Below are 12,328 nucleotides of genomic sequence, written 5' to 3'. Positions count from 1 at the left end.
CCTCAACTTTATATGAAACCAAATAATATCAATTGAAATTATTGAATGATTATGGAGACGTTCGTTTTATTTTTTTAGTCTTATTGTATTGATTGTGATTATTTTTTTTGTCTAAATTTTTTATTTATTTTCTTTTATTAATTGTTTGAAATTCTTGAATGATTATGCAGACGTTCGTTTTACTTGAAATCCTTCAATAATATTTTAAAGTTCATAAATTATTTTTTTAGTTATTTATTTTCATGTATTTATCACTATTTTATGTGTTTGTTCTTGAATTTGTTATGTGGTTTTTGTTTATATTATTGGTCGTTTCAGTTGGATCATTATTAATTGAGTAACACTCTTGTGAGAGGTCTCATTCGTGAGACGGGTCAACCCTATCCATGTTTATAATAATAAGTAATACTTTTGGAAAAAAATATAATACTTTTTAATGGATAACCCATATAAGAGACCCGTATCAAAAAAATGATCCTTGAGACTGTCTCATATGAGTTTTTGTCTTATTCATTTGAAATGATTGAGTGGCGATCATTTATTTTGTTTTTTGAATTGTTTTTGAAGCTGCTTGTTAATTCATTTTGTAATTTCATTGGAGTATCCCGTTACAAATAAAAAGACAGTGAAGATGGACACTAATCGAGCTTGTGTTGCTGCGAGTATATATTCTGAAGAACTGAGTATATCATCTGATGAACAAGAATCGCTGGAAAAACAAGTTTGAATGATTTTTATTGTATGGTTATGCTTTTGAGTTTGTTGTAAGTACATAATTATTAATTATTAGGAAGACATTTTGTAAACTCAATGTAGTTCAATCTGTTATTTACGCTTAAGCGAAACCAATTTTTATGCGTGCTCTGTATTTTGTACAAAAATTTAAGGTAATAGTATATAACTTGTATAATTTAGTATAATTCTTCGTCTTTCCAGATTGTTAAATTGTTTTACTAATATTGAATATATATGTCAACCAGCTAAAATAAATTAGGTACGAATTCTTCTGAATTCAGAATAAATCCAAAATAATTTGAAACAATCTCAGATGAATCGTGATCCAATTCATGAATTTTGGTCATCTTATGTCATGTGTATTATTTGGAAAATATATAAGTGAATACATCGTAATGTGATCAGGTGTAATTGTGGGTGACAAAGATCGGCCTTGACAAACGAAATTAAATTTGATTTGAATTGTCCCTGATTTTGAATAATTCAAAATATATTTGGAATAATATTCGAAATTTATCGCACAAGTATATATGAAATAAGAATGATGGACTCATTCTTTGCACACCGACAAATATGTTATGATTTGGTACATTATACACATCGTGATCTTTATTAGCAAAAATTTTTAACAGAATGGTGCTCTCATTGGATCATTATCAATGTCTTCATCCTATACCTTAGACAAGAGTGGGCCAAGACACATTACTAGACAAACACTTGGGTGATGTTTTTACCAATCTCTAGGGATTGAAAACTCATCTCCACTTGTGTTATGCAGTGAATTATAGGATATTGGTGCATGTTAACATGAACATGCCTTTTTGTTCCGCAAATCAAAAAGATTATTCTGCATAATTTTGAGATTGTTCCTAATACATGACATTTTGATCCAAAGTCACTTTCACTAGTAGATTGTGATCTTTGTGGCCCACAATATTTGTCCTATAATCGGAGCAAATTGTTTTCGATTCAGTAATATTTATCTCGTCTCTACGTACTGGTTGTGCTCGATCTCGCACGCACATGTTCTGAAAGATGAGCGTTATTAGAATAAATGATAGTTATAAAAAATGAGAAAACATCATATTAAACAAGTTACGAGTTTGGATTTTGAAAAATTTACCCCTATTTTCTACATTGAGTGGCAATCAACATCCACAAATGGTGCTCCCATTGGATCATGATCAATGTCTTCTTCCTACACCTTAGACAAGAGTGGGGCAAGACACATTACTAGACAAACACTTGGGTGATGTTTTTACCAATCTCTAGTGATTGAAAACTCATATCCACTTGTGTTATGCAGTGAATTATAGGATATTGGTGCATGTTAACATAGGCATGCCTTCTTGTTCCGCAAATCAAAAAGATTAATTATTCTGTATAATTTTAAGATTGTTCCTAATACATGTCATTTTGATCCAAAGTCACTTTCACTAGTAGAATGTGATTTTTGTGACCCACAATGTTTATCCTACAATCGGAACACATTGTTCTCGATTCAGTAATATTTATCTCGTCTCTACATACTAGTTGTGCTCGATCTTGCACGCACATGTTTTGAAAGATGAACGTTATTAGAATAAATGATAGTTATAAAAAATAAGAAAACATCATATTAAACAAGTTACAAGTTTGGATTTTGAAAAATATACCCCTATTGTCTACATTGAGTGGCAATCAACATGCACAAATGGTGCTCCCATTGGGTCATGATCAATGTCTTCTTCCTACACCTTAGACAAGAGTGGGGCAAGACACATTACTAGACAAACACTTGGGTGATGTTTTTACCAATCTCTAGGGATTAAAAACTCATCTCCAATTGTGTTATGCAGTGAATTATAGGATATTGGTGTATGTTAATATGGGCATGCCTTCTTGTTCCGCAAATCAAAAAGATTATTCTGCATAATTTTGAGATTATTCCTAATACATGCCATTTTGATCCAAAGTCACTTTCACTAGTAGAGTGTGATCTTTGTGACCCAAAATGTTTGTCCTACAATCGGAATACATTGTTCTCGATTCAGTAATATTTATCTCGTCTCTATGTACTAGTTGTGCTCGATCTCGCACGCACATATTCTGAAAGATGAGCGTTATTAGAGTAAATGATAGTTATAAAAATGAGAAAACATCATATTAAACAAGTTACGAGTTTGGATTTTGAAAAATATACCCCTATTGTCTACATTGAGTGACAATCAACATTCACAAATGGTGCTCTCATTGGGTCATGATCAATGTCTTCCTCCTACACCTTAGACAAGAGTGGGGGGTAAGACACACTACTAGACAAATACTTTGGTGATGTTTTTACCAATCTCTAGGGATTGAAAACTCCTCTTCACTTGTATCATGCAGTGTATTATAGGATATTGGTGCATGTTAACATGAGCGTGCCTTTTTGTTCCTCAATTCAAAAAGATTATTCTGCATAATTTTAAGATTGTTCCTAATACATGAAATTTTGATCCAAAGTCACTTTCACTAGTAGAGTGTGATCTTTGTGGCCCACAATGTTTGTCCTACAATCGAAACACATTGTTCTCGATTCAGTAATATTTATCTCTTCTCTACGTACCAGTTGTGCTCAATCTCGCACACACATGTTCTGAAAGATGAGCGTTATTAGAATAAATGATAGTTATAAAAATGAGAAAACATCATATTAAACAAGTTACGAGTTTGGATTTAGAAAAATATACCCCTATTGTCTACATTGAGTGGCAATCAACATCCACAAAAGGTGCTCCCATTGGGTCATGATCAATGTCTTCTTCCTACACCTTAGACAAGAGTGGGGCAAGACACACTACTAGACAAATACTTGGGGTGATGTTTCTACCAATATCTAGGGATTCAAAACTCCTCTCCAGTTGTGTAATGCAGTGTATTATAGGATATTAGTGCATTTTAACATAGGCATGCCTTTTTGTTTCGCAAATCAAAAAGATTGTTCCAAAATCCAAACTCGTAACTTGTTTAATATGATGTTTTCTCATTTTTTAGAAATATCATTTACTCTAATAACGCTCATCTTTCAGAACATGTACGTGCGAGATCGAGCACAACTAGTATGCAGAGACGAGATAAATATTACTGAATCGAGAACAATGTGTTTCGATTGTAGTACAAACATTCTGGGCCACAAAGATCACACTCTACTAGTAAAAGTGATTTTGGATCAAAATGGCATGTATTAGGACCAATCTCAAAATTATGCAGAATATTCTTTTTGATTTGCGGAACAAGAAGGCATGACCATGTTAACATGCACCAATATCCTATAATACACTGCATAACACAAGCGGATATGAGTTTTCAATCCCTAGAGATTGGTAGAAACATCACCCAAGTATTTGTCTAGTAATGTGTCTTGCCCCACTCTTGTCTAAGGTGTAGGATGAAGACATTGATAATGACCCAATGAGAGCAACATTCTGTTAAAAATTTTTTCTAATAAAGATCACGATGTGTATTATGTACCAAATCATAACATATTTGTCGGTGTGCAAAGAATGAGTCCATCATTCCTATTTCATATGTACTTGTGCGATAAATTTCGAATATTATTCCAAATATATTTGGAATTATTCAAAATCAGGGACAATTCAAATCAAATTTAATTTCATTTGTCAAGGCAGATCTTTGTCACCCACAATTACACGTGATCTCATTATGATGTATTCACTTATATATTTTCCAAATAATACACGACATAAGATGACCAAAATTCATGAATTGGATCACGATTCATCTGAGATTGTTCCAAATTATTTTGGATTTATTCTGAATTCAGAAGAATTCGAACCTAATTTATTTTAGCTGGTTGACATATATATTCAATCTTAGTAAAACAATTTATCAATCTGGAAAGACGAAGAATTATACAAGTTATGTACTATTACCTTAAAATTTTGTACAAAATACAGAACACGCATAAAAATTGGTTTCCCTTAAGCGTAAATAACATATTGAATTACATTGAGTTTACAAAATGTCTACCTAATAATTAATAATTCCGTACTTACAACAAACTTAAAAGCATAACCATACAATAAAAATCATTCAAACTTGTTTTTCCAGCGATCCATGTTCATCAGATGATATACTCAGTTTTTCATAATATATACTCGCAACAACACAAGCTTGATTAGTGTCCATCTTCACTGTCTTTTTATTTGTAACGGGATACTCCAATGAAATTACAAAATGAATTAACAAGCAGCTTAAAAAAAAATTTGAAAAACAAAATAAATGATCGTCACTCAATCATTTCAAATGAATAAGACAAAAACTCATATGAGACAGTCTCAAGGGTCATTTTTTTGATACGGGTCTCTTATATGGGTTATCCATTAAAAAGTATTACATTTTTTGCCAAAAGTATTACTTATTATTATAAATATGGGTAGGGTTGACTCGTCTTACGAATGAGACCTCTCACAAGAGTGTTACTCAATGAATAATTATTCAACAGAAACGACCAACAATATAAACAAAAACCACATAACAAATTTAAGAACAAACACATAAAAATAGTGATAAATACATGAAAATAAATAACTAAAAAAAATAATTTATGAACCTTAAAATATTATTGAAGGATTTCAAGTAAAACGAACGTCTGCATAATCATTCAAGAATTTCAAACAATTAATAAAAGAAAATAAATAAAAAATTTAGACAAAAAAATAATCACAATCAATACAATAAGACTAAAAAAATAAAACCAACGTCTGCATAATCATTCAAGAACTTCAATTGGTATTATTTGGTTTCATGTAAAGTTGAGGACAATTTCGTAATTTAGCATCAATTGGGGAGTTCAAACACATGTCAGGCTTTTGTCAGGTAGTGTAAACACATAATTTCTGAAATGGGAACTGAGAAGCAAGTTAAGTTTGCCAACGGGGATTTATTCACAATTTTCCCTTTATTTAATTAACTACTAATAACAAAGTAATAACTAATAACAAAAAGAAAAATTATAACGATATGATTTCATATAAAATATATAATAAAATAAAAAAATTTCAATCTAAAAATATTATAAACATGAATAATGTAATTATTTGATATAAGAAAAAAAATATAATTATGCATTTTTTTTTCTACGAGGAAACTCGTAATCATTTTAAGCATGTAGTGAAAAATGTGAATTGAAAATTTACGATAATGTGAATCCAAAATTTTATTTCAAAAGACACTTGATGTTATTTTATTTAACATAAAAAACAAAATAGCATTAATTTATAATAGCCGAGTACCACAATTGTGGATTTGTGGTACTCACATAATTTTGGCCTTTGGGCATCGAAAATTTATTATCTTTTCCAAATAAATTTAAGAATATACAAGTTGTTAAGATTTGATTTTAAATATTGATGATTAGCAAGGTAATTTTTTTATTAAGATAGATATCTCAATTTTATCTATATACAGACTTATATCTTGTAATTCTACTATATAAATAGGGGTTATGTAGTAACCCGTACCCAATTTTAAAAGATTAAATGATTTAAACATGATTCAGGGATTTTATTTTGATCAAACGGACCAAGAAATCAGATCCAAAATGTCCAAAAATGGTTAGTGGGCTCATTTGAGCTCGAGTAGTTATGATGGTCCGAACTCAAGCCCTTTAGAGATCGGATGGTCCGAAGAGATCGGAGGCAACGAAGCAGTTCGAAAGCTACGGACGAGTTCGGATCGTCCAAACAAGATCAGATCGTCCGATCGTAGTTAGGCCATTCATTTGTCGAGGTGTCATCTGTTTGGACATGTAGGAGTTCGGATCGTCCGAAGATGGGATCGGAACGTCCGAACTGTGCATGGCTGCAATGTGGTCTACAAGTGAGATCGGATCGTCCGAAGTGGGGATCGAATCGTTCGATATCTGCCTATAAATATGAGGTCCGAGAACCAGTTTTCTTGACAATTCACCAAGTTTCCCCTCTCGTTTCTTAGTATTTTTATGGGCTTCTAGCCTTCTTAGGCATAGTCCGGGTGTTAGCGATGCGTCTCCGGAGTCGTAGCGGAGTTGTGCCCAAGTTTTGGGGCAATCGACATGTAGCGACCCGACCCGGATCCACTAACTAATCAGAGTTAAGAGCATAATTAAGCATGCATTAAATAAAATCGCCGCGGAAGACTTAAATACAAATAAATTGGTGGAATACAACCGGCTAAACAAACTCGATTATACAACCAATCGAATCGAATTTAAATAAAACCTACGGCTAATCCTGCTGTCTTCAAGGTCACTGGCTACTCCAGGCTCCTGGTACTCAATCCTGCACCTACACCTGCCCCGTCGAATAGGGTATCCAGATACACAGAAAATACTGGACGTGAGCTCTAAGCTCAATACGAAAGCACGGATAAACATACAAATATGATGCATGCAAATGACAGGGTATCCATATCTGGGATAACTGTATACGAACTGCTCAGACTGGCACCTGGAATATAAGCTCGTCACATTGGGGTAGCTAACCACTGTGCGCGACCACTCATTCCTGAATCACGGACGCGGACCATGGAGTCCTTCAGGTATCAGTACCTAAGGGTACTCGATATCAAACGTCCTAACAAGGCTGAGCAACCCTAACTGGCTCATCTCGAAAGATATACAGATGTACAAGCATAAAATGATATGCACATGCCGCATAAAAATAATAACATGAAAACACATAAATGCAACATATAAGCATGCATATCCGCTGGCAATCTCAGTAGTACTTACGTACCTTTCTAAGGCAGTCCTAATAGTCCTACTCTAGGTTCCAAGCCTATCATCAAGTCTACAATGCAAATACCCATGCATCATTCAATAAGCTCTAAAAGCCTTAACTAAGCTATTGCATACTCCTAAATAATTTAAGGAGACCATAGCTATACCTGCGTCCGTCGTCAGCCCACTGATGGCGACTATCCCGCAACTAGGGGTACACCCCTGCTGCAGCTCCACAGCTTCGAGCACTGCTCCGCTACACGAGCACTGCTCCGCTACTGTGTCAGACACTGTCTGACTATACTACAATATGTTCCCTACTCCAACTCTAAAATAAGAGTACCCAAAGCCCTAAATAGAGCCTTGCAGGCGAAGGAGAGGAACTCGGAATTGGCAAGAAATGAATGCCTCAGACCTTATATTTATCGGCATCGATCGGAACCTCCGATCCTCGATCGAAACTTCCGATCCTTGATCAGAACGTCCGATCCTGCCATCGGAGCTTCCGAACATCCTCATCTGCCACGTGTCAAAATCTCACTGGTTGACTTCGGATAGGGGTGATCGGAGCTTCCGATCAACCACACGTCATGGATGACGTAATTCGATCGGAGCTTCCGATCGTTCATCGGAGCTTCCGATCACCTTCGGAGCATCCGATCCTAACTTCGGAGCTTCCGATCTGTCTGACCCTCCGGACCATTTCTGATCATTTTGGGTCTATTTCCGGGCTCCGTTAATCCATTTAGAAGTTTCCTTAATCACGTTTTACTAAATCTAACATGATCACACGATAATTACTCATTATCGTTAATTCTGGATATGGGCCACTACATTCCCACCACCTTAAAAGGATTTCGTCCTCGAAATCTAAGGTAAACCTCGGGACTATAGTATAAACCATTCGTCCAATTCATTAGTAGTTCCGGTTCAAAACATCTGGTCAAATAACCTTCGACAATACCAAACCTCGCTAAACCTGCAAGGTCTGTTCATTCACTGAACCACATCAGAACATAAACTCGATTTATAATTCGCACTGATTTCAAACTCGCACGCTTTTAACGATCACTCTGGAAATCACTGCCTTCTTATCAGCAATCCTGCGAGAATCGAGTAACACTACTGACTATCGTCAATTATCCATCGATAACCGTAACAACACGGCACCTTCGGTCCAAATTGCCGACTGTATCAGCCACACTACCTACAAATCTTAGCGATGACACTCCTGCTAAGATCGTAACTAGCCATCAGCTATTCTCAAGACATGCACGAACTCCATCGCTGCCCACGATAAAACCAGATACAACACATTGTATTTCACTGGTCTAACGGTAACATCGCATCCCTTGACGTTATCGCAAAGTTCTAAACAAATTGATCTAGATTTGACTTTCGGTCAAATCCTAGATATCCTTCTTCCAAGAACTCATGTGAGTTACTCTTTATCACTAAGGATAAAATATTTCTTCCCAAAACAGTACCTTATGTGAATAGAAATGGCAACTACCGGCCACCAGTTAGCAAAGCAATCGCATCACTGCCACCACTCTAACCATCTGAAATCCTCAGACTGATTGCGATAAACCTTGATCCGAATCCCGCTATCGTAGATAGCATCTACTCAATCGTATTAGTCATACTTCCATGGATAACAACAAAATCCTGACAATTCCTAGCGTCATAGTACGTACTTTCAGTACTCACCCTGCCATTGTCCAACGAATGTTCCCAAAGAACAACAACTAGCAAATAGAGATTTCTAACCCCAATTGTGACAAAATCCTTATACACAATTTCTTGTCTAAATGCATCCTTCGAGGTCGTCGCCTCGAAATTCACTACCATCCTGCTGAAACCCTCAGATGGACCAACACCACTCTCAGCATTAGTAGCCTATATCGAATGCTTACTTCTATCTCGGAACTAGAGATAGTATCGACGAAAACGATTCCGGTTAATCCTATTCCAGATAACCAAATCCTTGGCTCATTAGCGGGATAACCAAACTGATTCACCTTGATCCCGCACAGAATCTATCAATACTAGTGGTAATTACGTTATCTAATCCTTTCAATGACACATCATATCAAAACGCACCGGGATATCAGTGACAACAATCCTGCAAGACTCAGAAACACAAGTCTCAGCTGCTGTCTCATCCCATGAAACAACTAATGCTAACCTGCTAATGTTCATTGAAATCCATGAGCACTTGTCGAATCGCCTCTCAACAACAAATCTTGAGAAATCTGCTGGAAGCCCTCAAGCTAAACATTCTGACTAACAGTCCCCAAAATTTGTCCACTGACAATCCTGGGACAATTATTGAATCCTATTTCCGCAAACTGGATAAATCATTGCTAAAACCAAGCAATGTTCAGATCAAAATCCGTCAATGGTAATCTCAGTAATGCTATTAACTAGAAAATGATCACAAGAGCCAACCTATGACTATTCTCGTGATCTGCAGAATCCAAAATCCCCGATTCTAGCATCCCTGGAGATTCCTTAGCGACTAAAGAATTTCCTAAATGCACTCGAATCGCTATATCAAAGCATACCATACTTAAGTACTATTCCCAGTACTTCTTGATTCACTATATCCCAATCAGTACCGATTGGAATAATCTAATCAATCAAATCGATATACTGTAGCTCTCGCCATGCCTCACGGTACCAATTCTAATCAGACAATCATTGATCGATGAAACTCTCATGGCCGATCAATATCGATGATCTCATTGCCACACGACCGCAGATCCCAACTACTTGGAATCAAAAGAATCACCGCTGATTCAATCACTCATCTTTGACAAAGTCAGACAACAGTTACAAGTAGTCACTAGTGCTAAACCTGCACCAATCTAGACATACTATCCACTGTCTATATTCATTCAAGATGATCATAAGGACTCGTTCAACCCAAGCCGCAATACAAGTCCAAAAGATTTCAACTATCGCTGAACATGCTCCTGATAACTATATCTCTTGCTAAGACTGCAACAAATCGAAACTGAGGTTACTTGCCGCGGTGTCCCACCTGAAATCACCACCAAGTGTACACTGGCATAAATCACGCTATCCTCACGCCTCAAATAGTCATGTACAATCCTTAGCATCGGATATAATCTATCACTGAAGGAAACCATCATTGCTGAAAAATACTCATCCCCGAGTCAATTGTTACAGGAAGTTCACAAACCATCTCCTGGATAGCCCCTATCACAAGAGCATCCAAACACCGACTAAATCCACTAGTCTATCAGTATCCAATAGGCTAAAACTATCTGCTCAGAGTACGCACTTGTCAAGGAAATCCCTCCAAGACTGGTCCTTATGACAAAACTACAAACCAATATCTCTGACGACAGTCAGACGATATCTAAGCCACAGATACATAACCAGTCATCTAATCCAAAGTCATACCCCGTCGTGACTGTTACCAAAACTCTAGACTAGGTAGCCTTCCCACTGCCAATCCTGAAGCACGAAGGCTTCCAGGTATTCTTCGAAGTACGAAAGACTCCCAAAGTAACACTGGCATAGGGTCGCGCTCCATCATGTCTAGTCATGGTCATAGTCCACAACTCTCGGCATGTACTAAACTGGTTCCTGATGAAATCCCATCATCACGAATTCCCAACCTATGAAGGTCAATCAAGCTACTGTTCTACGGAAACAACCTAGAACGAAACTCAAAATTTCAAACAAGATCAAAATTTCCATGCCCCCAGATAAATCACCTCATCACTGGCACTAACTCAGTTGAATGACTAATTAGGTCAATCCTAGGAAAACACCTAGACTAACCCCATGTCAATCCGTTACCGCTGGCTTACTCAAAATCCATGAGCTATCCTAGTTGATTAGTCAACTAATTCCAAGCCAAACTTTATAAAATTACTTGCAATCAATCACGAATTGCTGAGCAAGCAAATCAATAAAACATGTATCATTACTTCAAGTTTGTACAAATTTTTTTATTACAATCCCATGTAATATACAGTATTCAAATACAACGAAATGTAAAACCAATAACTTGAAATGATACAAACGGATTCTGATGATATATTACAACTGAAATACTGTTTACAAATACTTCAATACAGTATTTAAAATCATCGAACTTGTCTTTGCTCCTTGAGCATGAAGCTTCCAATCGACACACGCATCGATACAAGCATACTTTCGTCCAAGTCTCTCTACATGTCCTCCTGCGAAGAACTCCGGAGAAATGGCACGTGTTAGCTAACCAGCTATGCTCTGCGTCAGTGCATGTCAGTCGACTTCTTCTGCTCACGATCTACCATCAGCGTTCTTCTTGTAATCAAATCATGCTTTTGAACATGAAGTTTCCCGTATGCCTACCAAAAGCATCGATACAAGCATACCGGCAAAACCATGTTCTGCACGAGTTTACAGACCTTACGCTCGAAACCTGTCATGCCTTAGACACTCAAGGTATCTCATGTGAAGGTCTATCTGACAATCTCTCCAGCTACGAGTGAAGAATCTCTTTGGACTGAAACCACATGGGTTATTATACACCATTCATTCCAAAAAGTCCTCAGAGATATCTGACGCGATATACCCAATCTTCTCTTCCAGTCTTCCTTGGCTGGAATCCATATGTTCTTCGATCAACATCCCAATGCATCGAATGATGAACTGTCCACAGCAGTCAGTCTATCTATCGATATGCTACTACTGGTGTTCTCATCACTGTTGCATTCCTTATTGTAAAAACTTATGCCGCAAACCTCGGCAATGAAGAACCAAATCTTCTTTCGCTAGGCCTCAATAAATCCTACAAGGATAATCAAGAAGTCTTATTATCAATTTCCT

The sequence above is a fragment of the Henckelia pumila genome, chromosome 2, assembly GCF_033568475.1.
Source record: "Henckelia pumila isolate YLH828 chromosome 2, ASM3356847v2, whole genome shotgun sequence".
Classification (NCBI taxonomy): domain Eukaryota; kingdom Viridiplantae; phylum Streptophyta; class Magnoliopsida; order Lamiales; family Gesneriaceae; genus Henckelia; species Henckelia pumila.
Note: the sequence above shows the minus strand (reverse complement) of the source record.